Genomic DNA, 15,437 nt, shown 5'->3' on the forward strand with positions numbered 1-15,437 from the left:
CATACTGAGTAATCTGGAGAGAAGGGCCTTGGTCAGGGAGGTGACCAAGAACCTGATGGTCACTGACAGAGCTCTGGAGTTCCTCTGTGGAGATGGGAGAACCTTCCAGAAGGACAACCATCTCTGCAGCACTCCACCAATCAGGCCTTTATTGTAGGGTGGCCAAACGGAAGCCACTTCTCAGTAAAAAAGCACATGACAGCCCGCTTGGAGTTTGCCAAAAGGCACCGAAGGATTCTCTGGTCTGATGAAACCAAGATGGAACTCTTTGGCCTGAATGCCAAGAGTTTCGTCTGGAGGAAACGTGTTACCATCCCTATGGTGAAGCATGGTGGTGGAAGAATCGAGCTGTGGGATTTTATTTCAGCGGCAGGGACTGGGAGACTAGTCGGGATTGAGGGAAAGATGAACAGAGCAAAGAACTGAGATCCTTGATGGAAACCTGCTCAGGAAGGTTCACCTTCCAACAGGACAAAGACCCTAAGCACACAGTCAAGACTATGCAGGAGTGGCTTCGGGCCAGAGCCTGGACTTGAACTCGATCGTAGATCTCTGGAGAGACCTGAAAATAGCTGTGGCGCAACACTCCCCATCCAACCTGAGAGAGCTTGAGAGGATCTGCAGAGAAGAACAGGAGAAACTCCCCAAATACAGCTGTGCCAAGCTTGTAGCGTCATACCCAAGAAGAGGCTGTAATCGCTGACAAAGGTGCGTCAACAAAGTACTGAGTAAAGGGTCTGAAAATATTTATTTATTTGCAAATGATGGTGTATTGTGTGTAGATTGTGTTAAAATTATTTAATCCATTTTAAAATAAAGCTGTAACGTAACAAAGTGGAAAAAGTCAAGGGGTCTGAATACTTTCCAAATGCACTGTATGTCATTACACTGTTTAGTTTTTTAGGATCCCCGTTAGCTATTGAACAAGCAGCATGCTCTTCGTGTGGTCCACATAAAACATACAAATAGATAAAGTACAGAACAGTAATAGACAAGGACAACATAAGATATTACATTAAATTCAAAATACAAAAATAAGGGTTATACATTGAACAAAAATATAAACACATGTCAAATGTTGGTCCCATGTTTCATGAGATGAATTTAAAAAATCCCAGAAATTTTCCACATGTAAAATGTCTGTACTTCTATGGCCTGCAAACGCACCCATTGAGCGTGTTTGGGATGTGATCGACGTGTGCGACAGCATGTTCCTAGCAACTTCGCTCAGCCATTGAAGAGGAGTGGGACAACATTCCACAATCAACAGTCTGACCAACTCTGTCGCGCTGCATGAGGCAAATAGTGGTCACACCAGATACTGACTGGTTTTCTGGTCCACGACCCCTACCAACAGATGCATATCTGTTTTCCCAGTCATGTGAAATCCATAGATAAGGGCCGAATGAATTTATTTAAATTGACTGATATCCTTATATGAACTAACTCAATAAAGACACCAAGAGACAACAACTCATCATATGTACATCTTCTATACAGTACAGTTAAATTAGATCTTCAGAAAGAGGAGAGGAGTGTGAGCTAAACTTGCTTTTTACCTGAGTAACCTCTGTACATAACTGAGCGACGCATTAAATCTTTTTGGGGGTTTGGCACCTTGAAGAAACACATTGAGGTGTCTGGTCTGTTTGAAGTCTATGCAAATAGATTATGAAGTGGTTAGGCATTTTCAACACACAAATGTTTCTTAAAAGACTAGAAAAATGGCGCCGAAGAGGATGGTTGACGTTTTACATGCCCGTAATAAATTGTGCTATTTTGTAAATTTTTTGCGTTGTTTGTAACTTATTTTTTAAACTTATTTTGCACATAATGTTGCTGTTACCGTCTCTTATGACCGAAAATAACTTCTGGACATCAAAACTGGGATTATACTCACCACGGACTGAAAGAAGCTTTTTTTTTTTTTAAACGAGCCCGACGAGTAAGATACACTGCTCTCCCGGGAACAGGCCCAGAATCACATCATTTGGTGAAGAAAAGACAGAGGAAAAGAGGACGCAGATCAGGCTGCCTTTTGAGAATCCGTAGGTGAGCGAGTAAAGTCCCAATGCCATCAATTCTACTTGCTAACATGCAATCATTGGAAAATAAATATGGATGACCTATGATTATCCTACCAATGGGACATTAAGAACTGTAATATCCTACGTTTCACCGAGTCGTGGCTGAACAACTACACGGACAATATAGAGCTGGAGGGATTTTCAATGCACCGGCAGAACAGAGAAGCTATTTCTGGTAAGATGAGGGATGGGGGGGGTGTCTTCTTGTCAATAACAGCTGGTGCGCGATGTCTTGAGGTATTGCTCGCCTGAGGTAGAGTACCTTATGATAAGCTGGAAACCACACTATCCCCAAGCGAGTATTCTTCTAAACTCAGCAAAAAAAGAAACGTCACTTTTTCAGGACCCTGTCTTTTCAAAGATAATTCGTAAAAATCCAAATAACTTCACAGATCTTCTTTTGTAAAGGGTTTAAACACTGTTTCCCATGCTTGTTCAACGAACCATAAACAATTAATGAACATGCACCTGTGGTACGGTCATTAAGACACTAACAGCTTACAGACGGAAGGCAATTAAGATCACAGTTATGGAAACTTAGGATACTAAAGAGGCCTTTCTACTGACTCTGAAAAACACCAAAAGAAAGATGCCCAGGGTTCCTGCTCATCTGCGTGAATGTGCCTTAGGCATGCTGCAAGGAGGCATAAGGACTGCAGATGTGGCCATGGCAATAAATTGCAATGTCCGTACTGTGAGACGCCGAAGACAGAGCTACAAGGAGACAGGATAGACAGCTGATCGTCCTCGCAGTGGCAGACCACGTGTAACAACACCTGCACAGGATCGGTACATCCGAACATCACACCTGCGGGACAGGTACAGGATGACAACAACAACTGCCCAAGTTACACCAGGAATGCACAATCCCTCCATTAGTGCTCAGACTGTCCGCAAAAGGCAGAGAGAGGCTGGACTGAAGGCTTGTAGGCCTGTTATAAGGCAGGTCCTCACAAGACATCACTGGCAACAACGTCACCTAGGGGCACAAACCCACCGTTGCTGGACCAGACAAGACTGGCAAAAAGTGTTCTTCACTGACAAGTCGAGGTTTTTTCTCACCAGGGGTGTTGGTTGGATTCGCGTTTATCTTCGAAGGAATGAGTGTTACACCGAGGCCTGTACTCTGGAGCGGGATCGATTTGGAGGTGGAGGGTCCGTCATGGTCTGGGGCGGTGTGTCACAGCATCATCGGACTGAGCTTGTTGTCATTGCAGGCAATCTCAACGCTGTGCATTATAGGGAAGACATCCTCCTCCCTCATGTGCTACCCTTCCTGTAGGCTCATCCTGACACGACCCTCCAGCATGACAATGCCACCAGCCTACTGCTCGTTCTGTGCGTGATTTTCTTCAAGACAGGAATGTCAGTGTTCTGCCATGGCCAGCGAAGAGCCCGGATCTCAATCCCATTGAGCACGTCTGGGACCTGTTGGATCGGAGGGTGAGGGCTAGGGCCATTCCCTCCAAGAAATGTCTGGGAACTTGCAGGTACCTTTGTGGAAGAGTGGGATAACATCTCACAGCAAGAACTGGCAAATCTGGTGCAGTCAATGAGGAGGAGATGCACTGCAGTATTTAATGCAGCTGGTGGCCACACCAGATACTGACTATTACTTTTGATTTTGACCCCCCCCTCCTCCCCCCTTTGTTCAGGGACACATTATTCCATTTCTGTTAGTCACATGTCTGTGGAACTTGTTCAGTTTGTCTGTTGTTAAATCTGGTTATGTTCATACAAATATTTACACATGTTAAGTTTGCTGAAAATAAACGCAGTTGACAGTGAGAGGATGTTTCTTTTTTTGCTGAGTTTATATTATTCGTAGCCATCTATTTACCACCACAGACCGATGTTGGAACTAAGGGATCACTCAACCAACCACCTATAAGGCCATAAGAAAACAAGAAAATGCTCACCCAGAAGCAGCTCTCTTAGTGGCCTAATGCATGCAAACTTAAATCAGTTTAATCACATTTTTACCAGCATGTCACATGTTCAACCAGAGGGAAAAAAAACTCTACACCACCTTTACTCCACACACAGAGATGCACACAAAGCTCTCCCCCGCCCTCCATTTGACAAATCTGACCATAATTCTATCCTCCTGATTCCTGCTTACAAGCATAAACTAAAGAAGGAGGTATCAGTGACTCGCGTAATACCGAAGTGGTCAGATGGTGCGGATGTTACACTACAGGACTGTTTTGCTAGCACAGACTGGAATATGTTCCGGGATTCATCCAGTGGCATTGAGGAGTATACCACCTCAGTAATCGGCTTCATCAATAAGTGATCGACGACGTCGTCCCCACAGTGACCGTATGCATATATCCCAACCAGAAGCCTTTGATTAAAGGCAACATCCGCATCGCGCTAAAGGCTAGAGCTTCCGCTTTCAAGGAGCGGGACACTAATTTGGACACCTATAAGAAATCCCGCTATGCCCTCAGACGAACCATCAAATAAGCCAAGCGTCAATACAGGATTAAGATTGAATCCTACTACACCGGCTCTGACGCTTGTCGGATCTGGCAGGGCTTGAAAACTTTTACGGGCGACAAAGGGAAACCCAGACGTGAGCTGCCCAGTGACTCAAGCCTACAAGACGAGCTAAATGCCTTTTATGCTCGCTTCGAGGCAAGCAACACTGAAGCATGCCTGAGAGCACCAGCTGTTCTCGATTACTGTGTGATAACGCTCTCAGTAGCCGATGTGAGCAAGACCTTTAAACAGGTCAACGTTCAGAAAGCCGCGCGGCCAGATAGATTACCAGGACGTGTACGCAAAGCATGCACGGACCAACTGTCACGTGTCTTCACTGAGATTTTCAACCTTTCCCATGTAATACCTACATGTTTCAAGCAGACCACCATAGTCCCTGTGCCCAAGAACACAGAGGTAACCTACCTAAATTATTACAGCCTCTTAGCACTCACGTGTGTAGCCATGAAGTGCTTTGAAAGGCTGGTCATGGCTCACATGAACAGCATCCTCCCAGATACCCTAGACCCACTGCAATTCGCATACCGCCCCAACAGAACCACAGATTACGCAATCTAAATTACACTCCACACTGCCCTTTCCCACCTTGACAAAAGGAACACCTATGTGAGAATGCTGTTCATTGACTACAGCTCAGCGTTCAACACCATAGTGCCCACGAAGCAAAGGACCCTGTAACTGGATCCTGGACTGACTGACGGGCCACACCCCGGGTGTTAAGGGTAATATTAAGCACGTCTGCCACGCTGATCCTCAGGGGTGTGTACTTAGTCCCCTCCTGTACTCCCTGTTTGCCCATGACTGTGTGGCCAAACACGACTCCAACACCATCATTAAGTTTGCTGACGACACCACAGTGGTAGGCCTGATCACCGACAACGGTGACACGGCCTATAGAGAGCAGGTCAGATAACTGGCAGAGTGGTACCAGGAAAACAACGTCTCCCTCAATGTGAGCAAGGAGCCAATCATGGACTACAGGAAAACGGCGGGCCGAACAGGCCCCCATTATCATCAAGGGCGCTGTAGTGGAGCGGGTCGAGATTTTCAAGTTCCTTGGTGTCCATATCACCAACTATCTATTATGGTCCTTTAACCCCCTCAGGAGACTGAACAGCAAAGGACCTTGGGAAGATACCGGAGGAAACGGGTACAAAAGTATCTATATCCACAGTAAAACGAGTCCTATATCGACATAACCTGAAAGGCCGCTCAGCAAGGAAGAAGCCACTGCTCCAAAACAGCCATAAAAAAGCCAGACTATGGTATGCAACTGCACATGGGGACAAAGATTGTACTTTTTAGAGAAATATCCTCTGGTCTGATGAAACAAAAATAGAACTGTTTGGCATAATGACCATCGTTATGTTTGAAGGAAAAAGGGGGAGGCTTGCAAGCCGAAGACCACCATACCAACCGTGAAGCATGGGGGTGGCAGCATTATGTTGTGGTGGTGCTTTGCTGTCGGAGGGACTGGATGCAATCTATTTTGTGAAATGCACATGAGGAAGGAAAATTTATGGGAATAAATTGAAGCAACGTCTCAAGACATATGTCGGGAAGTTAAAGCTTGTTGCAAATGGGTCTTTCAAATGGACAATGACCCCAAGCATATTTCCAGAGTTGTGGCAAAATGGCTCAAGGACAACAAAGTCAAGGTATTGGAGTGGCCATCACAAATCCCTGACCTCATGCCTATAGAACATTTGTGGGCAGAACTGAAAAAGCGAGCAAGGAGGCCTACAAATCTGACTTAGTTACACCAGCTCTGTCAGGAGGAATGAGCTAAAATCCACCCAACATATTGTGGGAAGCTTGTGGAAGGCTACCTGAACGTTTGACCCAAGTGAAACAATTTAAAGGCATTGTACAACATTAAAACCTATTCAGTCTGTCTACAAACAGGCTCTCAAAGTGCTTGATAGGAAGCCCAATAGCCATCATCATTGTCACATCCTTAGAAAACATGAGCTCTTGAGTTGGGAAAATCTTGTGCAATACACCGACGCATGTCTTGTATTCAAGATCCTTAATGGCCTGGCTCCCCCTCCACTCAATATTTTTGTTAAACAGAAAACCCAGACATATGGCAGCAGATCCACAAGGTCTGCTATGAGAGGTGACTGTATAGTTCCCCTAAGGAAAAGCACCTTTAGTAAATCTGCATTCTCTGTGAGAGCTTCCCATGTCTGGAATACACTGCCATCAGACACACATAACTGCACCACATATCACACTTTCACAAAATGCTTGAAGACATGGCTAAAGGTCAATCAGATTTGTGAACATGGTCCCTAGCTGTGTGTTGCCGCTTTCCCATGTTGTCTGTTGTCTGTAGCTTGTGAGGTGTGGAAACACTGTTGCTTTTATGAATTTTGTCTTGCTGCTTTTTGTTCTGTGTTTCTCTGTCTGCTACGTCTTGCTTGTCCTATGTTGCTATGTCTTGCTTGTTCTATGGTGCTATTGTCTATATTGTAATTGTTTTTATTAACCTGCCCAGGGACTGCGGTTGAAAACTAGCCGGCTGGCTAAAACCGGCACTTTTACTGAAACGTTGATTAATGTGCACTGTCCCTGTAAAAATAAAATAAACACAAAAAAAATAAAAATAAATGCTACCAAATACTAATTGAGTGTATGTACACCTCTGACCCACTGGGAATGTGAAGAAATAAATAAAAGCTGAAATAAATAATTCTCTCAACTGACATTTCACATTCTTCAAATAACGTGGTGATCCTAACTGAACTAAGACGGAATTTTCACTTGGATTAAATGTCGGGAATTGTGAGAAACTAGGTTTAAATGTATTTGGCTAAGTGAATGTAAACTTCCGACTTCAACTGTATATAATAGGCGGTGTCAGAGGAAATCCCAAAACATTTGTCAGACTCCACTCACCCAAGTCAGACTGTTTTCTCTGCTACCTCACGGCAAGCGGTGCCGGAGCGCCAAGTCTAGGACCAAAAGGCTCCTTAAAAGCTTCTACCCCCAAGCCATAAGACTGCTGAACAATTAATCAAGTGAACAGCGGATTACATTGACCCCCCCCCCCCACCCCCCATTTGTTTTGTACACTGCCTACTCTCTGTTATCTATGCAGAATCACTTCACCCCTACCTACATGTACAAATGTACAAATTACCTCTAACCTGTACCCCCGCACACTGACTCGGTACCGGTACCCACTGTATATAGCCTCATTGTTGTGTTTATATATATATATACATGTATGTATGTATGTATGTATGTATGTATGTATGTATGTATGTATGTATGTATGTATGTATGTATGTATGTATGTATGTATGTATGTATGTATGTATGTATGTATGTATGTATGTATGTATGTATGTATGTATGTATGCATGCATGCATGCATGTATGTATGTATGTATGTATGTATGTATGTATGTATGTATGTATGTATGTATGTATGTATGTATGTATGTATGTATGTATGTATGTATGTATGTATGTATGTATGTATGTATGTATGTATGTATGTATGTATGTATGTATGTATGTATGTATGTATTGGTTAAAAAAATCTTAACTCTTCTTGATCTGCACTGTTGGTTAAGGGCTTGAAAGTAAGCATTTCACGGTAAGGTGTTGTATTCGGCGCATGTGACCAATTTTATATATATATATATATATATATATATATATATATATACTGCTCAAAAAAATAAAGGGAACACTTAAACAACACAATGTAAGTCCAAGTGAAATCAAACTGTCCACTTAGGAAGCAAGCACTGATTGACAATAAATTTCACATGCTGTTGTGCAAATGGAATAGACAACTGGTGGAAATTATAGGCAATTAGCAAGACACCCCCAATAAAGAAGTGGTTCTGCAGGTGGTGTACTTCTCAGTTCCTATGCTTCCTGGCTGATGTTTTGGTCACTTTTGAATGCTGGCGGTGCTTTCACTAGTGGTAGCATGAGACTGAGTCTACAACCCACACAAGTGGCTCAGGTAGTGCAGCACATCCAGGTTGGCACATCAATGCGGGCTGTGGCAAGAAGGTTTGCTGTGTCTGTCAGCGTAGTGTCCAGAGCATGGAGGCGCTACCAGGAGACAGGCCAGTACATCAGGAGACGTGGAGGAGGCCGTAGGAGGGCAACAACCCAGCAGCAGGACCGCTACCTCCGCCTTTGTGCAAGGAGGAGCAGGAGGAGCACTGCCAGAGCCCTGTAAAATGACCTCCAGCAGGCCAAAAATGTGCATGTGTCTGCTCAAATGGTCAGAAACAGACTCCATGAGAGTGGTATGAGTGGTATCTGTGCTCTTCACAGATGAAAGCAGGTTCACACTGAGCACGTGACAGAGTCTGGAGATGCCGTGGAGAACGTTCTGCTGCCTGCAACATCCTCCAGCATGACCGGTTTGGCGGTGGGTCAGTCATGGTGTGGGGTGGCATTTCTTTGGGGGGCCCCACAGCCCTCCATGTGATCGCCAGAGGTAGCCTGACTGCCATTAGGTACCGAAGATGAGATCCTTAGACCCCTTGTGAGACCATATGCTGGTGCGGTTGGCCCTGGGTTCCTCCTAATGCAAGACTATGCTAGACCTCATGTGGCTGGAGTGTGTCAGCAGTTCCTGCAAGAGGAAGGCATTAATGCTATGGACTGGCCCGCCCGTTCCCCAGACCTGAATCCAATTGAGCACATCTGGGACATCATGTCTAGCTCCATCCACCAACGCCACGTTGCACCACAGACTGTCCAGGAGTTGGTGGATGCTTTAGTCCAGGTCTGAGAGGAGATCCCTCAGGAGACCATCCGCCACCTCATCAGGAGCATGCCCAGGCATTGTAGGGAGGTCATACAGGCACGTGGAGACCACACACACTACTAAGCCTCATTTTGACTTGTTTTAAGGACATTACATCAAAGTTGGATAAGCCTGTAGTGTGGTTTTCCACTTTAATTTTGAGTGTGACTCCAAATCCAGACCTCCATGGGTTGATACAGTTGATTTCCATTGATAATTTTTGTGTGATTTTGTTGTCAGCACATTCAACTATGTAAAGAAAAAAGTATTTAATAAGAATATTTCAGATCTAGGATGTGTTATTTTAGTGTTCCCTTTATTTTTTTTGAGGTATGTATGTATGTATGTATGTATGTATGTATGTATGTATGTATGTATGTATGTATGTATGTATGTATGTATGTATGTATGTATGTATGTATGTATGTATGTATGTATGTATGTATGTATGTATGTATGTATGTATGTATGTATGTATGTATGTATGTATGTATGTATGTATGTATGTATGTATGTATGTATGTATGTATGTATGTATGTATGTATGTATGTATGTATGTATGTATGTATGTATGTATGTATGTATGTATGTATGTATTGGTTAAAAAAATCTTAACTCTTCTTGATCTGCACTGTTGGTTAAGGGCTTGAAAGTAAGCATTTCACGGTAAGGTGTTGTATTCGGCGCATGTGACCAATTTTAAGGTCGATTTGAAGAGAACCCTCATCCATGCAAGACTATCATGCATGTTGTTGATGTTAGTTGTGTGTTGCAGTTAAAGGCAAGGTGTGCTGCTTTGTTTTCAGCCAGCTGCAGCTTTGCTAGGTCTTTCTTTGCTGCACGTGACCATTACCAGACAATAATCAAGATGGGTAAAGATCAAAGCCTCAACAACTACTACAGTTGTTCTGCGTTTTGACAAAGATCATCTTTTTATATAGGATTTACCTCCCCATCTTCAACATCTTTGTCAATAAGATTTGACCATGATAACTGACCATTCAATGTTACTTCTTCTTCAACATCTTTAATGGTCACACCCTTTATGCACAAATCCAGTTGAGGTTAAGGTCTAAGAGAAGGCTTTGAACCAAATACAATGCTTTTGGTTTTAGATGTATTGAAGGCCAGTTTATTGTTAATTACCCATTCTGACTCTGACTGTAACTCCTTGCTAAGAGTCTCTGTGAGCTCACTGGCAGTAGGTGCAGAGGTGTAGAACGTGCAATCAGCATACATAGTCATTTTACAGCCCAAGGCTACTGACCTGAGGGGTACCACACTGTCCATATGGGTATTTCTATAAGCTAGGGTATCTGAGCATTTCTTGTAGTGGACAAAATTCCACCAAGCCTATTAAAGGGTAAGGTGGAGCTCACACCTTGTCACCATCCATCAATCCCTATCATATTTACATTTACATTTAAGTCATTTAGCAGACGCTCTTATCCAGAGCGACTTACAAATTGGTGCATTCACCTTATGACATCCAGTGGAACAGTCACTTTACAATAGTGCATCTAAAACTTAAGGGGGGGTGAGAGGGATTACTTATCCTATCCTAGGTATTCCTTAAAGAGGTGGGGTTTCAGGTGTCTCCGGAAGGTGGTGATTGACTCCGCTGTCCTGGCGTCGTGAGGGAGTTTGTTCCACCATTGGGGGGCCAGGGCAGCGAACAGTTTTGACTGGGCTGAGCGGGAGCTGTACTTCCTCAGTGGTAGGGAGGCGAGCAGGCCAGAGGTGGATGAACGCAGTGCCCTTGTTTGGGTGTAGGGCCTGATCAGAGCCTGGAGGTACTGAGGTGCCGTTCCCCTCACAGCTCCGTAGGCAAGCACCATGGTCTTGTAGCGGATGCGAGCTTCAACTGGAAGCCAGTGGAGAGAACGGAGGAGCGGGGTGACGTGAGAGAACTTGGGAAGGTTGAACACCAGACGGGCTGCGGCGTTCTGGATGAGTTGAAGGGGTTTAATGGCACAGGCAGGGAGCCCAGCCAACAGCGAGTTGCAGTAATCCAGACGGGAGATGACAAGTGCCTGGATTAGGACCTGCGCCGCTTCCTGTGTGAGGCAGGGTCGTACTCTGCGGATGTTGTAGAGCATGAACCTACAGGAACGGGCCACCGCCTTGATGTTGGTTGAGAACGACAGGGTGTTGTCCAGGATCACGCCAAGGTTCTTGGCGCTCTGGGAGGAGGACACAATGGAGTTGTCAACCGTGATGGCGAGATCATGGAACGGGCAGTCCTTCCCCGGGAGGAAGAGCAGCTCCGTCTTGCCGAGGTTCAGCTTGAGGTGGTGATCCGTCATCCACACTGATATGTCTGCCAGACATGCAGAGATGCGATTCGCCACCTGGTCATCAGAAGGGGGAAAGGAGAAGATTAATTGTGTGTCGTCTGCATAGCAATGATAAGAGAGACCATGTGAGGTTATGACAGAGCCAAGTGACTTGGTGTATAGCGAGAATAGGAGAGGGCCTAGAACAGAGCCCTGGGGGACACCAGTGGTGAGAGCGCGTGGTGAGGAGACAGATTCTCGCCACGCCACCTGGTAGGAGCGACCTGTCAGGTAGGACGCAATCCAAGCGTGGGCCGCGCCGGAGATGCCCAACTCGGAGAGGGTGGAGAGGAGGATCTGATGGTTCACAGTATCGAAGGCAGCCGATAGATCTAGAAGGATGAGAGCAGAGGAGAGAGAGTTAGCTTTAGCAGTGCGGAGCGCCTCCGTGATACAGAGGAGAGCAGTCTCAGTTGAGTGACTAGTCTTGAAACCTGACTGATATTTCCAGAAGTGTCAAGACTTTGGGCAGTAGTGGCTAGGGGGTTGTTTCTGGACAGGCAATGGGTATTATGGTAGTTCAGTTAGTCAGTCACTAAATTTGAAAAAATATCAAATCAAAATCTAATTTATTTATAAAGCCCTTTTTACATCAGCAGATGTCATCAGATGTAGAAGTGCAGTGTCTAGGAAAAACTCCCTACAAAGGCAGGAATCTACGAAGAAACCTACAAACCCTGGTTCGATTACGGGCTGTATCACAACCAGCCATAATAAGGAGTTCCATAGGGCGGCGCACAATTTGCCCAGCGGCGTCTGGGTTAGGGGAGGGTTTGGCCGAGGTAGGCCGTCATTGTAAATAAGAATTTGTTCTTAACTGACTTGCATGGATAAAAATAAAGGTTAAAAAAATAAGAGGAACCAGGCTCTGTGGGCTGTCCTCTTCTGAGTGTGCCGGGTGGAGTACATGGCCATTAAGGCCAGATAGTTCTTCAAGATGTTCAAACGTTCATAGATGACCAGAAGGGTCAAATAAGAAATCTGTGTTTGTAGTGTGTGCAACAGATCAGCACCTCAGGAGTAAATGTCAGTTGGCTTTTATAGCCGATCATTCAGAGGTCGAGACAGCAGGTGCGGTAGAGAGGGAGGGAGATATAGCTGTCAAATAGGGAGAGGGAGCTAATACCTGTCGAATACTTGCTTCCTCTGTCCTTGGAGAATCTCAATTGTATTTCCTTGATTTGTTGCATCCTCTCTCCTCGTCTCCTTCTCAAAAACCAATGGGATGAGAAGGTCAGAGGTCCCTCCCCTCTCACCTTCTTATCCAATGGATTTTAAGAAGGTGTGAAGGAAATGCATTTGAGATTGTCTCCTTGTTTCCTCCATTTCTCACCTCCCTCTCAAAGCACATTAGGGGAGAGGAGGAAACGTTCCTCCCCTCGGGATCCAATGCACTTTCGAGGAGAGGCGTGGAGTGGAGGAAACAAGGACAGAGGAGACAAGAATGTGAACTCTCGTTTTCAGTTTACTGATAAAAAAAAAATCATTTTCGGTTATTATTGTCAATGTCAAACCCATTATTATTATTATTATTATTGTTGTATTAAATTATTATATAAACTATTAAACAAATATATAAATGCTGTTCATCTTTCCATTCTTCTGTTTAGCATAGCTATAAACGATAGAGAAGTTGATCAAAGAACAAACAGACCTGGGTTCTAGGCATGACAAAGAAACATGCAGTGTCATGCCTAGTAGCCAGGTGACATTTTGAATGACATGTAGATGTTTTGTTGCTAGGAGTTATGGTCTCATTGTGCCCATCTAGATTGTTATTACTGTAACTACACATGTAATAATAATTACATGTATATCAAACCATTTTGACCCTGATGTTACAAATTGGCCCCTTTTATTTCTAGCAAGACCCATATCTAATTTTAGTGTAGCTCCCATTGAAGAATACTCTGAGTTCTATTAGTTAAGTAACTCTCCAAACATGTGATGTAAAATCCTATCAAGTGAGCTATGATCAATAACATAAAAGGCTTCACTGAAATCTAAACGTAACAGCTCCAACTATCATCTAATTATCCATTTATTTTAGCCAATCATCAGGGATATGAGTCAGTGCAGTACAAGTTAATAATAATAATAATAATATATGCCATTTAGCAGACGCTTTTATCCAAAGCGACTTACAGTCATGTGTGCATACATTCTACGTATGGGTGGTCCCGGGGATCGAACCCACTACCCTGGCGTTACAAGCGCCATGCTCTACCAACTGAGTGTCCTTCTCTATATGCATGCTGTTTAGAAAGTTCTTCGTTTTTTCTGCTGGTAGAACAAATGGAACGGGCCAAACTCCTGCTACTGTTGCCATTGTTCTTTTTTTAATTTGATCATTGAAATAGTGATGATGTGGCCTATTATTCCCTGTACAATGTTCCCCTTTTCCTATGCAATGTCATTTTAGATTTACCCATGTCTTGCTGCAGGGACAGTGGGATTAACATGACTGGACCATCATAGGCTATGTCCCAAATTGAACCCTATTCCCTATATAGAGGGCCATGGTCAGTGCACTATGTAGGAAATAACATTTGGGATGCAGCCCACAGTCCCTATCAAGATTACTTTGTTTGAACTGTTAAGCTTAGAAAAGCTGCGGTGGTTATGGCTCCAGTTCTGAACAAAAGACCAGTGTCGCGTAGAGTGGCAATATAGCACTTGTATATTACTTGAGAAGTGAAACAGAGGAGGTAAAAATGGGAGGGATGAAAAGAGAATGAGGAGCAGGGTAGAGCGTGAATAAATATAAGCGTAGAGAAAGGATTAAGTGTAAGTGCGAGCTATCATGATAGTACCCCAGGAACCCTGATTTAGAATGCTTAAGAGTGAGGCTAGAGGCCTCCCGGGTGGCGCCGTGGTTAAGGGCGCTGTACTGCAGCGCCAGCTGTGCCATCAGAGACTCTGGGTTTGCGCCCAGGCTCTGTCGTAACCGGCCACGACCGGGAGGTCCGTGGGGCGACGCACAATTGGCCTAGCGTCGTCCGGGTTAGGGAGGGCTTGGCCGGTAGGTATATCCTTGTCTCATCGCGCACCAGCGACTCCTGTGGTGGGCCGGGCGCAGTGTGCGCTAACCAAGGTTGCCAGGTGCACGGTGTTTCCTCAGACACATTGGTGCGGCTGGCTTCCGGGTTGGATGCGCGCTGTGTTAAGAAGTAGTGCGGCTTGGTTGGGTTGTGTATCGGAGGACACATGACTTTTAACCTTCGTCTCTCCTGAGCCCGTACGGGAGTTGTAGTGATGAGACAAGATGGTAGCTACTAAACCAATTGGATACCACGAAATTGGGGAGAAAAAGGGGTCAAATTCAACAACAACAAAAAAGAGTGAGGCTAGTGATTAAGTTGAGGCCCACTGAAGAGTAAATAATTATCCGTATAGTAGGCTGTCTTACATAATGGAATGATGGAATGGAATGATTCATCATAAATGTGCATTTTGTTATGGTGAAAATTTGTTTTTCCAACATCGACGTGAAACCCACATCGCGCCACCTATGTTAAAAGGTATTGCGTGTTAAAAGTGAGATGACAAACCTTTAGGTCTAGGCTACTAGGCCCACAGAGATCAAATATGAAATGAATAGGGATTCTATAGGCCTGTAATTCTACAATTAAACCTAGGCTATAAAAAAAATAGTGTGCATTTGTAACGGATGTTTTTTGTTTGGCATACATTTTTAAGTAAGAAATCTGAGTCAGCATCACTCT

At 44.4% G+C, this 15,437-nt stretch overlaps 1 protein-coding gene across 7 annotated transcripts in view; it reads left to right on the forward strand.

Moving 5' to 3' along the window:
* LOC123993159 (protein furry homolog) overlaps nucleotides 1-15,437 on the forward strand; it is a 208,333-nt gene that overhangs the window by 171,166 nt on the left and 21,730 nt on the right. The gene's annotated exons all lie outside the window — the stretch shown is intronic.

Source organism: Oncorhynchus gorbuscha, linkage group LG13 (genome assembly GCF_021184085.1).
Source record: "Oncorhynchus gorbuscha isolate QuinsamMale2020 ecotype Even-year linkage group LG13, OgorEven_v1.0, whole genome shotgun sequence".
NCBI classification, from domain to species: domain Eukaryota; kingdom Metazoa; phylum Chordata; class Actinopteri; order Salmoniformes; family Salmonidae; genus Oncorhynchus; species Oncorhynchus gorbuscha.